The sequence below is a fragment of the Anabrus simplex genome, chromosome 2, assembly GCF_040414725.1.
Source record: "Anabrus simplex isolate iqAnaSimp1 chromosome 2, ASM4041472v1, whole genome shotgun sequence".
NCBI classification, from domain to species: domain Eukaryota; kingdom Metazoa; phylum Arthropoda; class Insecta; order Orthoptera; family Tettigoniidae; genus Anabrus; species Anabrus simplex.
In genome coordinates, this window is record NC_090266.1 from 1197360131 (window position 1) to 1197378317 (window position 18187).

Here is an 18187-nt window from a genome sequence, read left to right on the forward strand (position 1 = left end):
TGTTATACTCTTCCAGATGACATAAAAACTGATCTCTGTTGTGCCTTCTTTGGCTGAGTTTTAATTAACAGTTTTACCAGAGATCTTTTGTATCCAAGCATCGTCTGATGGTAATTTTTTTCCGCCCTCTAGTAATTGGACTTCCTTTGCCTTGTTTGATCTCGCATCTTCGCGATACCAAGTCTGATGTTCTACCACCTATCCACAGAAGAAGCTGTAATGAAGACGAAGTGAGTTGTGTTCCAATAATCGCTTTAATATGTTGTCTATAGAATGTCAATGTATGTACATAATTAGACAGTACTCCATATCACTTCACATCTGACCTCGTAAAGATATATGACAAGGTTTGAACACACACTTGCACATACATTTTATCACTGCCACTTTGACCGACTCGTTGGCTGAAGGGTCAGCGTACTGGCCTTAGGTTAATAGAATCCCGGGTTCGATTCCCGGCTGGGTCGGGGATTTTAACCTTAATTGGTTAATTCCAATGACACGGGATCTGGGTGTATGTGTTGTCTTCATCCTCATCACGACGCGCAGGTCGCCTACGGGAGTCGTATAGAAAGACCTGCACCTGGCGAGCCGAACCCGTCCTGGGATATCTCGGCTCTCGGCACTAAAAGCCATACGACATTTCATTTTTACTGACACTTTAATGACTCCTAGCGCTCCTCTGACTGCTGAAGTAGCAGAGCGGTTTGTTACTATAAAAATTCCCTTGGGAAGCGAAATAATGTTTTCCCATTTCGTTAACTCTATGGTGGCCTTTAGCGCGCTGCATATGTCATGTCAGATGGCGTTTGGTTTGGCACTTGTTGATGGTCGAAAAGTGGGTTAAGATTATGTGGCACTGCATTCTGCAGCACTGCAGAGGCATGTTGTAAATACAGTGATAGAGACTCTGATATACAAGAAGGTAATTTCCCATTTATTCAAAACATCCGTTCAAGAAATTTTCATTGATGATTGCTATTGAATCTAACTCATCTTAAGTTACTTTTCATTGACTCCGTCGTAAAAGCTTAGCTTAAAATAACTTGAATGCCATTAGTATTTGCTTTAATTATGTGATGGAAAATACTTCATTGGGTGTTCAGTGTTGACAATTCGTAGAGCAGTCTCGACACTGGCTCTAATTTGAGGGATTTTAAAGTTTGGTCTGAACGTAATTTTAGCTGTCGTTTTGGGCGTGCTAATTTCTACTAGCGTGATGTATAAGCAAATATAAATTATTATAAAAAAGGCCATTGACTTTAGTTGTCCTAATGTGACAGTACAGGCAGGCAGGATTATGAAAATGCAATTTGCTTTACGTCGCACCGACACAGATAGGTCTTGAGCGGCGATGGGACAGGAACAGCCTGGGAATGGGAAGGAAGCGGCTGTGGCCTTAATCAAGGTACAACCCCAGCATTTGCCTGGTGTGAAAATGGGAAACCACGGAAAACCATCTTCAGGGCTGCCGACAGTTGGGTTCGAACCCACTATCTCCCGGATGCGAGCTCACAGCTGCGCGCCCCTAACCGCACGGCCAACTCGCCCGGTATTATGAAAATGGAGGTCTACCATTTCACTTAACGACCTGACATGTTTCTGCCCTTTAGTTTATACCTAACTGTATATGGGACTGAGCTAGGGAAGCCTATAATAATAATAATAATAATAATAATAATAATAATGCTACATACTTAACACTCCTCCACGTACAAACCGTCTGAAAGGTTTGACATAAATTTGTTTTGAAAGGAATGAGATTGAATCTGTTGATGCACCTCTGTCACAAAGTAAACATGGTCTCCATGTGCTCTACCACTCATATATATAGTGTACTCTTCAGTGTTCTATGTGTCAGGTAATAGTACAAAATGCCAGTAATGGTTTTCCGTGGTTTCCCATTTTCACTCCAGGCAAATGCTGGGGCTGTACCTTAATATAAGCTATGAAAAAGTTAAGAGTGAGAAACATGATATTCTAAGGCTAATCTTTAATAAATATAATAGGTAACTTAAAATTTTTGGGGTGTACAGACATGGAAGGGGTTTTGTTAATGCAGAATTATTTGATAAGGTGATCAGATTTGTGGGTAACGACATAGAAAAGGAATGTGATTGTAGTGTGTAATCTCAGTTTATCAAATGGTAACTGGGAAGATAATGTGAATGGCACAAAGCATATTATTACTACCATCTGTGCTCACCAATATTAGTCCTTCGGCTCCACGCAGAGTGACTGTCTTTTATTTACTTCTCGCGGGGGATGTGGCCAGGGTGGTCGACAAGGTTGCCAACCTCTCTAGTTGAGAAGTAGTTAGGCTGCCAGGTTAGAGCCACCACAAAGCAGCGCTATACCTCTAGTTTTCTGTGTAAACACCATTGGCCTGGAAACGATCGTTGGTCCGGATTGGTTAAGGTAGAGGTGGACACGACTGGTGATTTGGGGACAAGCAAAGGGGGTCTGGGGGTATAAGCCCCCAGGTTAGACCCACTGTGAAGCGGCGTTCTTGTGGAAACCCCATTGACCTGGACAAGAAGCAGTGATTTGGGGACAAGCGAAGGGGGTCTGGGGTTTTAAGCCGGCGGGTTAGTCCTCTAGTTTGGCCTGGTCGTTTCCCTTGTGCAGACACCATTGGTCTGGACTGGTAATACTTTCTTCATAATTGAGATTGACGTTGGAAGATATAGCGCATTCTATAGGGAGCTGAATTACTACTTTTTCCAGAACTTTTTCATAACACTAGAGTGTTCGAGGGCGATAACTGCGCATTCAAGAACTTTATGGGATATCTTGCCGAACCACCATATTGAGTAATTCCACCTAGAAAAACAAGCACTGTTTAAACAGACACATACGTACTTGGGCTTCCAACTTGAGATACCAACCTAATTCAAGATTTATTTCTGATTTTAGAACACTCTGATCATCACATAAATTTTTATTTTGAGTATCAAAACTCAGTGGAACTTTCATCGTTTAGAAATTTGGTCCTATGACAATTTTCAACAAAATTTTATAACTGTGTTTACATATGACAGATTCAGTCACCTTGACTCTTAAACATTTTAAGCAAAAGTCATTGTTTTTTTAGTGTTATTAAGACTGTCGTGTGTTTCTTATTATATTATTTTTAGGCTGAAGATGTCTCACAAGGAAGAGAAGAAACATGTCCCTTTTTTAAAATAAAACAGAAAGGAATAACATTGTACAGTATTGTAAAGGTGGAGTCACTCGGTTATTAAGACCTATCTTGTTGAGGCTGACAATTCGGATTAAATATGAATTTTATTTCTTGTGGGAGAGTGTAAACACCTTTAAAGGTGGTAAGAAATTGTAAAGGCTCACTACTTATATATTATAACAGAGAAATAAATAATTTAAGAAGATGCATGTTAGAAAGAATTATTTTTTGGAATGGTTGTGGAGGTAAGTAGAGATTGATGGAACTTGCTAGGAAATTTAATTTAACAAAAATGACAGCTATGGGTAACATGATGGGAAGCATAATTGGCAATCATATGAGATTTAGTGAAAAAATGGAAGGGTTTGTATAGGAAGCTCATAAATAATGATAGTTACATCATGACAGAAACATAGTGTAAAACAAAAGCTAAAGGTTTCCACCTATTCAATACTGTTAGTTGTAACCTTAAAAAAGTTGCATATATTTGTTGAATCAATAGTTGACACCTCGCAGCCCAATACTCGCTACATTCAGCTGCACGGAACGACTGTCGTTTGTTTACATGCTCACGTCCTTCTTGGAAAGGATGTTGTCAAGCGGTGCTCAATGCTGTCAACCTCTCTACTTATGAACTAATGAGTGAGTGGTGCTTCGATAGGTGGTGATGGTGATTATTGTTACACCTTTGGTCTGGACTGGTTCTTGCTGTGCAGATGGTTAGGATAGGACCTGGACAAGGCTAGAGATATAGGGACAAGCAAAGGTGGTCTGGGGACATAAGCCCCCAGGTTAGAAGCCGCGAAGCGGCCTTAGGCCTCTAGTTTCGTGTGGAAACACTATTGGTCTGGACTGGTTCTTGCCATGCGGACGGTTGGGATACGATCTGGACTAGACCTGTGATATAGGGACAAGGAAAGGGGCGCTTTTATTGTGCTGGGGTTGGTAACACAATCTAATTATCAGCATTGATGGCAGTGACATCACATTCTGTTCATGTTGACCAATAGGAATGCAAGTAGCTACTTCAGCCATGGACGATGGCGGATGCTGGTCTTAATTAGGTTATAAAAGTAAATGTACTTCTCAGGGCGGGATGGTGGGTTCCTAGACTTCGCAATGAACACATCTCTCCTCTAAAAGGAATTCCAAGTAAGATTTGCGTTATTTTTACTTCCTTATAATGTTATAAACTTTGGGCTGCGGAGTGTCAAATTATACCATTTGTTGAAACTGGTTTTGGTCTTACAGGAATCATAATGCTACCAATCACTGGTAAAGTAGAAGCATGGTGTTCCTCATGTAGTGGTACTAATTACAAGTAACATAGACTCATGGTGTTCATCACATAGTGGTATGAAACACAGGTAATGTATTACTCACATGTAAGAAGTATGAACAGAACTTGTTTCAGCTGAGCTGTAAAGGCAATACATGAATAAAAAGAAAAAACAAAAGAAATTCAAGAGAAGTAAAGATTTTAAAAAGATTCGTCACAATCACCTGTCCTGTGCAAGCTCCAATTGGAAGACTGCACCTCACAGAAGACCAGGTGAAACACTAAAATGTCAGCACTAGAGGAATCTTCTAGAACTCAGCTCAGCTGAAACGAGTTCTGTTCATACTTGTTACCTGTGAGTAATACATTACCTGTGTTTCATACCAGTATGTGATGAACACCATGAGTCTATGTTACTTGTGATTAGTACCACTACATGAGGAACACCATGCTTCTACTTTACCAGTGATTGGTAGCATTATGAGGGGCCGGTGACCTGGATTTTGGACCCCTTTAAACAACAAGCAGCATGGATGTAGGATTTTGCTTTGGAAGCAGTCCCTTGTTCAGTTTATATGATTGTTTTAAGTTATTTTATGGGAAGTGTGAGACACTGAATTTTTTAAGTTCATGATCATTGTTTGTCATCGTCTCTTTGAATTCTAGTCAGTGAATGGATTTTGGAATTATTTTAACTTTCAGTATTGTGAGTTGGATCTGCTGATTATTTTAAATTCATATTCACTCCATTATTCATTCTTAACCATGTTTTGAATTATGGTCAGTGGAGGAATTTTGGAATTTTGTCATTACATTTCGTCTCATCTCGTACCATTAGGGATCAGTGACCTAGATGTTAGGCCCCTTTAAACATCAAGCATTATCAACGTGATATAAATTAAGAAAGCTGTATTCTAAAGGCGCTAAAACAATTTCATAATACAGGTGTTGAACTAGTACTTCATTAACATCAAGCAAAGCGATTATCCTTGCACAAAACAATACTTCATGTAAATTTAAATAGCTCAAACATTTTAAAGCAGATATTGATTTATTTATTTTTTACAAACAGAACTTGCCACTCCACAAGATTTTTCTAATTCCACTTCATTGTCTAGGGCTGTTACATGTTCAGTCACTATGCACACATCTCAAGATGTAGAAAAGCAGTATAAGGAGCAGGAGGAGGAGAAGACCTCAACGTCTCTACCATCAGAGCTTTGTAATTCTACTTCATTGTCCAAGCCTACTGCACATTTTGTGGCCTTGCAAAACATCTCAGGAAGGAAATTAGGATGAGGCACATGATGATCTCAATGTCTCTTTACTATAAAAGCAGGTTGAGTTTTTATCTATAGACTCCATTGCAAAAAACGCCTGCATCAAAACACGTTCTACCTTTTCCTACACACCAAATGTCTGCACGTAGTCTCTCATCTACAGTCCTCTGTTACTCTACGTAGGCGTACGATAGTCGAACGATCCCAACCTACTTGTAGAATGCCTTCTACTGCTAAAAACCTTGCAAGATACTGGTCACAGGGAGTATGAAGCAGAGATTCTAGGAATAGTGTGATACATCATGAGGGTATTGTGTAACAGCTCTTCAAAACAAGACCACCTCTCCTCCACTTCCACTGCCTCCACCTCATAGACATAGCCGTGTTATTGTATATCACCACCTCTTCCTCCTCAGAGACCTATTAGCGTTTACAAATTCAGTATCACCCCTCTGCGGGTGGGAGACGCAAATGTAGAATACATTCGCAGTATCCCTTGCTTGCCGTAAGGGGCGACCTAGGTGAGGACATGGATTGCGGTTTGGTATAGTGTGTTGTACCCCCTGTGGATGGGAGGGGCTGAATACATTCACAGGTAATTCCTGCCTGTCGTAGAAGGCGACTAAAAGGGTCATGTGGCCATTGGTCCCCTCTTCATTTCTTATTGTTTTAAAAGGGTTATTTGTAGACCGATTAAAAATTCTAGATATGCATGGTGCTCGGAGATGGGCCTTTTACGTGTGCGATTACGCCCGAAAGCCCGCGTGTGACCACTCAGAGATTTTGCGTGTGGGAGCGTCATGTACCCATGCAGTAGTATTCGCCTGACAACACAGGTCCCTGCACAGCCGAATGCCAGAAGGACATATTATTGGTTTTTTTTTAATTTTCCTCTGCACACCCTATGGAGTACATGCTATTGCGGAGGGAGTCGTAGTGCTCATTGCCTCAGTCATTCTGTATTAGGCATCGTCTAACATGGGATCCCGGGCAATACCGGCTACGACCAGATGGGTATTGCCTTGGCTGCTTGGTTTGGCTAAAGAGACCTCTGATTGGATTGGAGTGGGTGGCTTTCGGGGAGGATGATTTTTGAGCATGGCTTTGAAACGTCTTCAGCCTGCCCAAGATGGTTCTCCACCGAAGTCTTTAACTTGTGATTCCTTGAGGGGTTCAACTCCCTGGGAACAAGAGCAGCGCGAAGGAATGGGACCAGCTTCCCTAGTTTTCTGGTTGCTACCAGAACAGATGGGAGTGACTTCAAGCTGGTAAAGTATGTTGATCAGTAGACGCATAGAAGGTGTGTATGGCGAACTGGAAGATCTGAAGAAAATGGGCAACGGTAGTTTGTTGTTAAAGACGCGCACTGCCGTGCAAGTTGATCGGTTGCTTAAGTGCGATCACTTATAGCGATATTCCCGTCAAATGGAAGAGCACAAGACCTTGAATCTGGTTCGTGGAGTTATCGTCCACCGCGAACTCATCTTGAACACTGACGATGAGTTGATGGAAGACATTAGCACCGTGGCGTGACACACGTCCGGTGCATTACGCGCAAAGTCAACGGCGAGGACGTTGCCACGGGTGCGTTCATTGTCTCCTTAACATTGTTAGTTTTACCAGAAAAAGTTAAGGTAACAACGTATCGCTGCGATGTGCGGCCGTACATCCCGCCTCCCATGCGCTGCTATCAATTCCAGAGGTTCGGTCACATGGTAACTCGTTGTTCGAATCAGCCTGTATGTGGTACATGTGACAGAGGAGCTCGCGGTGCGCGAGAATGCACAACTCCTTACAGGTGCACTAACTGCCCTGGTCTTCATTCGCCCCGAGATCGGAATTGTCCAGTATATCTCGGCGAGATGATGATCCAGGAGATTAAGACCCTGGATGGTCTTTCCAACCAGGAAGCGCGCCGTAAGTTCAATTCTATCAATGCACCACCAAGACTTTTGACTACACGAAGATAGCACAGAGTCTTCCAGGTTCCTCGTTTATATCTCCGAAACCCATTGTGATCGCTGCGCCCAAGGTGGCTGTTTCTCCTGCGAGCAAAGCCGCAAAGAGTAAAAGCTCGACGGGGGGACCACCCCACCTTCGACCACAAAGAAGTCTGCCGGCTGGGACTCCTAAGGTGGCGCAGCAAGGGGGAAGGCCAAGTGCCCCCCCCCCCCGGTCAGAGGTCGGCGAAAGCCGTTCCCACGCCGGCAAAGGTGACCAGAGCTGGGAAATTATCTCCCAGTCCATCTAAACACGAAGAGAAGGCGGAGAAGAGGAACGACCATTTCTCCTACGAAGGGGAAACCATGCCTGCCATCTGGAGGGTATGAGTCTGCGCCAGCACGTACTCCTGCTCCAGAACCTGCGTGCTCCCCTCGTAGAGGGCATCTCGCCTCCGGAAAGCGTCGAAGTTCTGGGCGTCAGTCCCACCATCTGTCGATGACCGATGGACGTCGAGCTTTCATCTACATCTACAACCGATGTAGATATCGATAGTGTTTAGGTTCAAGAGCATCTTGTCGCTCATAACCTAACACTCTCTCTTTTCGTCCACACTTTGTCACTGTTACAGTGTAATTGTATCGGTTATGACAGGCATCTTGCTGAGCTACGCCAGCTCATTAATGAGTTCGCGGCGAGTATAGTCTGTATTCAGGAGACAAGCCTCAGAGCAGGTCATTATACGGTCTTGAGAAATTCCACACTATACTCGACATAACGATATTATGCTGTTCGGGCGTCCAGTAGGGTGGGTATTTTTGTTCGTTCTGATACTTATAGCGAAGAGGTTCGTCTAAGAACCCCACTTGAAGCAGTTGCGGTGCGGGTACCGCTGCCTGTCATAGTGACAGTGTGTAATGTTTATTTTCCACCAGGCCTGCCTCATAACATAAATGATGTCACTGATCTTGTAGATCAGTTTCCACCTCCCTTCCCCTTATTGGGCGATTATAAGGCCCATCGCTCCATATGGGGCTCTGAAACGCCTTGCCCCAGGCAAAGGGATTTGTAAACATTAGTAACAGGGCTGGGTTTATGTATTTTGAACGCAGGTGGACCAACTCATTCATGTACATTTCGGTACATACTCTTGCATAGACGTAAGTCTATGCAGCCGAACGTTGGTTCCCCTTTTTCGGTATAATACACACGATGATCTCTGTAACAGTGACAATTTTCCCATTATTCTTACTTTGTTGAAACAAAAATCCCTGTCAGGGACTCCTCGCCGAAAACTCGTTCCTTGGTGGAACGAAGAAATTGCAGCAGCTATCAAAGAACGCCGTCGTGCTCATAAACGCTAGCGTAGGCAGCCTACTGTAGAAAACTTGATAACTTTTTAAAAACTTTGCGCTAAGGCGCGAGTTTTTATTCGCCAAAGTAAGAAAGCTTCGTGGGGGAGGTATGTGTCGTCTATGACGTCACATACTCAATCTCAAGTGTGGACTAAACTTCGACGTATTTCGGGTGTCCAAGGATCATCTCTACTTGGAATTTCCATTGCAGGCAGTATCGCCACTGAACCGCTCTCGAATGTTAACCATCTAGCCCGTCATTTCGCGGATGTCTGGCTCCATGTATTGCCATCGTGATTTTCTCGCTCTGAAGCGGGAGGCAGATAGTCATCACCTTAGTTTTGCCACTCAAGCTTCATAGGACTATAATGTGTCCTTTAGTGAGTGGGAACTCCGCAGTGCCTTGGCGCTTCGCAAGGACACGTCTCCTGGACCAGACAATGTCCATCACTAGATGTTGAAACACCTTAGTGAGGATAGTCTGTTATATCTCCGTGTGTTCAACCGAATCTGGATAGAGGGTGAGTTTCCGTCTCAGTGGCGAGAGGGCATAGTCATTCCTGTCCTCAAGCCTGAGAAAATCCTAAGTATGCAGGAAGCTATAGACCTGTTTGTCTTACTGTTAGTGTAAGCTGTTTGAGAGGATGGTAAATCGCCGACTTGTGTGGTCAGTGGGAAAACAAGGACTTTGTCCGAGTACCAAAGTAGTTTTCGAGCCGCTCGCTCGACCACTGACCACCTGATACGCGTGGAAAGTTCTGTCCAGGATGCATTTCTCCGCAAACAGCATTTGGTGGCTGTTTTCTTTGACTAAGGAAAGATTTATGACACCGCACGGCGATATGGTATACTTTCAGCCCTGCGTCAATGGAGATTCCGAGGTAACTTGCCGGTATTTATTGCCAATTTTTTATCCTTTCGTCTATTCCGTGTCCGAGTAGGGAGGGCATATTCGCAATACCACGTTCAAGAAAAAGTAGTCTTACAGAGATAGGTTCTTAGTGTCACTGTGTTCGCGATTGCCATAAGCGGTATTGTCGCTGCTGCTGGTTCAGAAATAATACCGTCGCTCTATGTGGTCGATTTTGCTCTGCATTATAGCTCGCATAATATGGCAGTCACAGAGCGACAATTACAGCAAGCTATTAGTAGAGTGGCACAGCGGACTTCAGAACATGGCTTTCGGTTTTCAACCGCCAAGACCTCCGTTGTGCACTTTTGCCGGCAGCACACTCTTCACTCGCACCCTGAGCGTTATTTAGGAAATGTCGCTCTTTCCCGTAGTTGACACATCGATTTTTTGAGCTCCTTTTCGATAGCAAATTATCGTGGGAACCACATGTGCGGTAGTTAAAAGTGCAATGCACCAGGAAGTTTAATATCTTGAAGTTCCCTGGCAGCACGAATTCGTGGCTGACCGCACGGTGCTCCTACGACTTAAGGCACATATTTTATCCAAGTTAGACTACGCCAATGCAGCATATGGATCAGCTAGGCAAAGCGTCCTTGCGAAACTGTATAGCATCCATCATAGCGTGGTTAGGTTGGCGACGGGAGCTTTTCGTACAAGTCACATTGCTAGCCCGCTCGCTGAATCTGGTGTGCTACCTCTACACCTGAGGCGCCAGCAAATGCTTCTGTCCTATGCTGCAAATTTGCGATAGATGCCACTTCACCCAAGCTATCCTTGCGCATTCCACAATGGAAACCGTCGGCTCTACGCTGCTTATCCTCGAGCAACGCGCCCGGTTGGAATACGCTTCGATAGAAGTCACAGATTGTGTGATGTACCTTCGGTTTCCTGCCTTGCCAGACAACCAAGTGGTACCTCCGTGGATAATATGACCTGAAATAATCCTGGATCTGCACACTGGCCCGAGGGAAAACACGGACCCTTCGATTTATGGGAGGCTCTTCCTGGCCGTTGTTGGTCGGTATCCAGGTTCAGTCGTCCTTTACACGGATGGTTCGAGAACAGACACGAAGGTTGGCTGTGCGTTCGTTGTCGACAATGATAGGTTCCTTTTTGCTCTCCCGGGAACCTGTAGTGTGTACACAGCAGAGCTCTGTGCTATGTGTGATGCTCTGCGGTACGCACTGTCTGATGAGCGCCGACACTTCCTTCTGGGTACTGACTCGAGCTCGCTACTACAGTCTATTGATACCTGTTTCCCTCGGCACCCTCTGGTGCAGCGGATGCCGGCACCAGAATCTTGTTTATGTGGCTCCCAAGCCACATGGGTGTAGAGGGAAACGACTTAGCAGGCTGCCAAGGAGGCAGTTACACTGCCCCCGTTGCCTTACAAGGTTCGAGCAAGTGATATTCGCTATCAGCTGAGATATTTGGTTATGTCCCATTGGGAGATGTAGTGGCAGGCACTTCACTTCCAAATAACCTGAGGGCGAAAAAAGGTACAACGAATGCATGGAGGACTTCCCTTCGGGCTTCTCGGGCGAAGCAGTGGTATTATGTCTTCTTTGGATCGGCCACGGTATAGTAACGCACTCGTATTTACTGAAAAGAGAATCCCCTTCGGTGTGTACTTGCGGCGATCATCATACTGTGATACACATCCTTACGGAGGGTGTAGACCTTGTCGATCTGCCCCGTAGGCTAAAACTCCCGAGTACCATCTCCGTCATCCTGCGAGATGACGAGCAGTCAGCAGACCTCGTCATCCATTTTATGAGCGATAGTTGTTTTTTTATCGTGTGTAATGATGTCATTTGTCTTAGTGTATTTTTGTTAACTGCGCTTTTATCCCATTGACTCTATTTTAGTTCGTGTTTGCGAATTTTAATGTGTTATTTTAACTTCTAACTTGAATTATATATATATATATATATATATATCTGTACTTCCAGGCAATGCCTTATTCAATTGTCACCTGTATTTTCTTCTATTTTTTTTTTAGAAAATAGGGCATTGCGAATTAGATCCACTGATTGTTTTAATCTTATCATTTTCATCACCATTTATTTCAAACTCTAGTCAGTGGATACATTTTAAAATTTTTATTCTGTCGTTATGTTCCGTCTCGTACCATTAGGTACCGATGACCGAGCTGTTAGGCTCCTTTAATCAACAAACATAATCAAATTCAGTATGACCTCCTCTTCCAAGTAGTTGCTACTATAGGCAGCCTCTCAGTCCTGTCGGAGACTGCGACCAAGTCTCTGCATGGGTGGTATCGGCGATATAAAATGACGAAACCGTCCCAGGAATAATTCTCTATTTATCCAACACCTTGGAGAGAGTTCTAAGTTTCCTAGAATATTTTAAAGACCATCAGACGTCCTAACCCGTAAAAATCACCATTGATGGTATCCAATGACACTAGCATCAACACACGCTAACATAGTGTGGTTTTCCACACGATCGGTATATTCTTCTGAAAACATACTTTCTGCCAATCGGAGTTACGATTTTGGAAGGTTTTACTACCTAAGAGAGGCCTGTTTCGTCACAGATCTAAATCAGGTCTGGGCGATCTTCTATCGCATTACCTTTTAACAGAGAATTAATTGTGTCAAAGAATTCATCAAGGATCATCCGATTAACCATTAAGCACCTGTTCGTAGTAAATTTTTGTGCCCAATTTAATCAGTTTTTAAGTTATTTCGGTATCCTTAATGCGATATTTATTTTATTACGTCAGTAAAACGTTATTTCCACTTTTCAGCAAAATAAGCGAAACCAAAAGATAGCTGATAGCATATTTGCAGTAAAACATTTTATTTTTACATACATACAAGAAACATTTACATTTATTGAACTTTGAACTTATAGGCCTTCGCCCATTACAATGTTAAAATTCATACAACCAAGCAAGAACTGAATATTAATAACAATGATAGTAATAATTAAAATTGAATTGTAAGCAAAATGGCTCACGGTCAACTCACTACTGGAGAGCCTCTTAGCCTTCAGGAACTATGAACTATGATTACCAGAAGATGAGAGACTTCTCACGAGACAGTATGGATTTTGAACTAATGGAGGAATTACCGGCCAACGTGAGGCTGCTCACGGGCCTAAATATGCACTATTAGGGATGATAGTAGAATGAAAACCACTCCTACCCGAAGTGCTCACTTCTGGGTAAAGTCTGATGCTAACCAGATGACTAGGGAATGTTATGTAATCTGCTAAGGCTACGTAACATACCCGAATAAATCTTAAAGTAAACGACAAAAGATAGAGAAAGAGGAACGATGGAGCAACCATGTAAAGACCTACTTCTGCATCCTGCCCTGTCAGCATGTCTGGTAGAATTACCACTACACGCCGACGTCATCATAACTTTTTAAATTGCCGAGTGCCAATCGACTAGTAACCTACTTATACTGGCTACTCTTCTGTTTATATTCCAGATTATTACATCATATACTACCTCCCACTTTCCTTAGGCATAGGAACTTATTCAGGCCGCTATCGTTTCTCCATTGGCTCGCTATCCACACTGTAATTTTTTGCTCATCTTTTTGCCTACACCTTTCTCGTTGTTTCACGTTTAGAAACTTTACCCTTAGCTTCTCGGTCCCTGTACAAGCACAAAGTAAATGCAGATCATCAGACTTGTCCTCGGAGAGGATGCATTGTGAGCTTGCTTTGCTCATAATCCATCCCTTATTTCTGTGCTCACCCATCAGCCACCATAATATTCCACACTTTAATCTTCTTTCCCCGAATCTTATACTTAAATTAGAGATCTGGTAGACCTTATAGAATAGGCTGAGCGAAGGCCTTTCCCTACTTTCTTCCAACCATTTCATATGTACAAGAAACATGAGAGCTACCGTATGCTTCTGCTGAAAACTTTAGTAGAAATTTGGTCCAGTCTCTGCTACTTTTGATTATTACCGCAATATGGCAAATACCATGGTTCTACTTTCCTAGCGATCAGTACCGTTATGAGGGGCCGATAACTTGGACTTTGGACCCCCTTTAGACTGCAAGCATCATCGTTTCAGTGTTATGCTATAGCAGCAGTCCCTTGGTCAGTAATCCTATTCTTTTACGTCAGTTTGTGTGAATGTAAAACATTGCGGGTCGCATCCACTGATTGTTTTAAATTCATGTCCATCCATTCATTCTTCGTTCTCACGCTTTGAATTCTGGTCAGTGGAGAATTTGACTTTTAATTTGTCATTCCATTTCGTCTCGTTTCGTACCATTAGGGGCCAATGACCTCGATGATAGGCCCCATTAAACAACAATCATCATCCTCATCATCAGAAATTTGGTCCTTCGGCGGCCTGCTCCTGACGGATGTGCAGGCTAAAGGCCGGTCTGCACTGATTAACTTTTAACACCAACATGTTAAAAATTAACATGTTGCAATTGACATGTATATTGTGATTGTGTCTTCCGATTGACTTTGCATGTTAACTCAGAATGTTGAGGTTATCACTTTTAACATGTTGGCGTGTTTTCCGCTCCAAGTGGAAAACATGTCAAGTCAATTCGTTGTTCGTGAGATGTCACAGCTTCGGCAACTTTCGTGCTGTTTCCATTCCAACAGATAGCCTAAAGGACACAAACGACGTACTTCTCGTGAAGTAGGGTTATAGTTACAACACTCCGCAATACTCATTCTCTTCGTTATAACCTACAAATACAGTACGCGCACGTATGCCGTTCTCTCTGCACTATACCGATACTAAAATTTATAGTCAGAAATGGAGTGGAGCAAGGAGATTACTCTGGACTTAATTAATGATATACCACGAACCTGCTACCCCAGCGTAGCAGGGGGAGAGATGATACTCCCACGTGGCGCGTCCCAGGTGGCGTCTAGGGGGTCCTAACCGGCTTGCCGGCGGACTTCAGGGAAATAAAATACCTCTCGCAGACCAAACACACACCCCCTGTGGGTGGGGGGGGGGGCAGACGAATTCATCCACTGTATCCCCTGCCTGTCGTAAGAGGCGACACAGGGGTTAATCAAATTAGAACCATGAAACTACTTGTGATTAGTACCAGCACGCGGGGAACGCCATGGGTCGCTTTTACTTGGGCGTAGTACCACTATGTTGGGTAACAAATAGGTTTGTGATTAGTAGCAACAGAGAGCGTGACGGCTTTTACAGTACGTGTGTTTAGTAGCACTATATGAGCGACACCATGGATGAAGGAAACCATGGTTCTGGCTTGCCTATGATTAATACCCACTATATGAGGAACACCACGGGATAGTACGAGTCCCTGTGGTTAGTACCCTTATGTGATGAACACCATAGGTTTGCGTTGCCTCTAAATGGCGCCGCAATGTGCGAAACAGCGTAGGTTTGTAATACATGTGCGAATTTCATTACCTGTGAGTAGTACCACAATGTGTGGAATACCGCGAGTCTATGCTACTCTTGATTAGTACCGCAACATGACAAATACCATGGTTCTACTTTCCTAGCGATAAGTACCATTGTGAAGGGCCGCTGACTTGGATTTTGGACCCCTTTTGACTACAAGTATCATCGATTCAGTATTGTGCTATAGAAGCAGTCCCTTGGTCAGTACTTTTATTGTTCTACGCCAGCTTCTGTGCATGTGAGACACTGTGAGTCGGTTCCACTGATCGTTTCAAATTCTCATCCATCCATTCATTCTTCGTCCTCATGTTTTGAATTGTGGTCAGTGGATTTTTGGGGCTTTTAATTTGTCATTTCATTTCGTCTCATTTCGTACCATTAGGGGCCGATGACCTCGATTTTAGGCCCCTTTAAACAAGCATCATCATCATAATTAATGATATAATAGAAAGGCCTCGTTTGTGGGGTATCTCATCAAAGGAATACAGACATGAAGCGAAGAAAGCCGACAGTTTCCAGGAACTCGAAATTATCTATAATTGTTCCCGTGAGTGCATCGAAAAAGAACTAGCGTCCCTCCGCTCCCAGTACGGTACAGTCGAGAATTTTTAAAAGTTCAGAAAAGTCGGGGGCGGGAGCGGACGAAGTTTATACTTCAGAGTGGTTTGCTTTTGAAGCAATGAGCAGAATAAGGGGAGGAAATATGCCTAACAAAACTGCATTTCTAAATCATAGCAAGAAGCAACAGTGGCAATAACAATGGCCAAATACTCATCTTTTTTTTTTTTTTTTGCTAGTGGCTTACGTCGCACGAACACAGATAGGTCTTACGCCGACAATAGGATAGGAAAGGCGTAGGGTTTGGAAGGAAGCGACCGTGGCTTTAATTAAGGTACAGCTCCAGCATTTCCCTGGTATGAAAATAGGAAACCATGGAAAACCTTCTTCAGGGCTGCAGACAGTGGAATTCGAACCCACTATCTCCGGGATACAAACTCACAGCCGCGTGCCCCTAACCGCACGGCCAACTCGTCCGGTAATCCTCTTCATCTGAGTCCATTGCCCTTGTTTGAAAATACTAGACACCACCTAAATGTATTACCACAAATTGATATAATGAACTACCTGTATATAGAAAAATGAAGTCAAGTTTAACATGTTTATTAAGTGTGGACACAATGTTAAACGAAACGGTATTCAACATTTAACATGTTGATTGTGTCACCATTTAACATTTAACACTTTTAACATTTAACATGTTGTTAAATGTTAATCAATGGAGACCAGCCTTAAGAGTGCATCCTTAATATCACATGATACCATAACCTAACGCTCCCTACGTGTGCAAGCTTAACCTAACAGGTTTGGATTCGACTCCAGACTTAACCTCACAAACACAAGTTCGATGCTGGGCTAACTGTGCAAACTTAACCTAACAACAGACTTCATTACGGAACCTACTTTGACCTTACATCAAAGTTCGACACACGGGTTAACCGCATAGGAGTGTAAGTTTAACCTTACAGGCTTGATTCGATCGCATGCTTAACCCAGTTGCCATACTAGGCAAGATGGGTGCTATACGTTGCTCTGAATTTGTGTGTGCGCGAATGAATGATCGCAAAGCTGCATCAGTATGAGCGGCAAGGAAAAACAAACTAGTGAAGCGGAGCGCGAGCTTGATATTAGATTTCACAACCAGTGCAAATCTTTACGGGAGTTGTTAGCGCTTGCCGGGAGACCTCGTTGGACAGTATGGTATAGAATAGATCAGTGTTGTGCCACTGTGTTCAGAGCGTGCGAAGAAATGGACGTCCAGACTAACTGACTGACTTCTAGTAAGAAGCGTAAAATCGGGCGTCTTATTAAAAAATTAAGTGCCCCAGTGATTGTGATTGAGCTGTCCAGTCAATGTGTGGCAGTATCTGAAAACACGATGCGCCCTGTGTGTAAATGTGAAGGGTACAACGTCGCGTTGCTCACAAGAAGTGTTCCGTTTCCGAAGTGAATCGGAAGACGCCTTGCTTTCGCAAAACAACACATCGATAAATGACCTGCGTTCATGAATAAAGTTATTGTCTCCGATAAAAATAAATTTAATATGTTTTGGTCGGATATATGCCAGATGGTGGCGGAAAAAGAATACGGAGCTAGAGTCAGAGTCCCATCACAGTCAAACACGGAGATGGAAATGTGTTGGTATGGGGATGCACGACTGCTGTCGGAGTAGGTAATACGGATCACAAAAATGCCATTTTGGAAACACGTCTGGCTGCCAGCGCCGAACAAATGATTTTCCAGAACGACTTCATGTTTCAGCAGGACAATAATCCCAAACATACCACTCATAATGCACGGTGTCCGGCTCCATGGCTAAATGGTTAGCGTGCTGGCCTTTGGTCACAGGGATCCCGGGTTCGATTCCCGGCAGGGTCGGGGATTTTAACCATCATTGGTTAACTTCTCTAGCCCAAGGACTGGGTGTATGTGCCGTCTTCATCATTTCATCCTCATCATGACGCGCAGGTCTCCTAAGGGGAGTCAGATCGAAAGACCTGCACCTGGCGAGCCGAACATGTCCTCGGACACTCCCGGCACTAAAAGTCATACGCCATTTCATTTCATAATGCACGGTTATTGCTGTTATATACCGGTAATAACGCGAAGCAGTTTCATACCCCTCCCTGTCCCCGGATATTAATCTGGTGAACACGGAGTGTTCTGGAGTGTAAGATAAGGAAAAGACAAATTAAGAGCAAGGCTACCATGGTAACAGCTCTTCGAGAATAATGGGTTTCCATCTCCAAAGAAGTGACGAAGACACTCACGGAATCTA

General features: G+C 43.5%; 1 protein-coding gene across 1 annotated transcript in view; it reads left to right on the plus strand.

The window, feature by feature from the left end:
- Window positions 1-799: 799 nt before the first annotated feature.
- LOC136864791 (coiled-coil domain-containing protein 177) overlaps window positions 800-18187 on the plus strand; it is a 274593-nt gene continuing 257205 nt past the window's right edge. Inside the window, exon 1 of the mRNA XM_067142181.2 lies at window positions 800-925. The gene's annotated coding sequence lies outside the window, so the exon portion shown is untranslated. The remainder of the gene's footprint in view (window positions 926-18187) is intronic.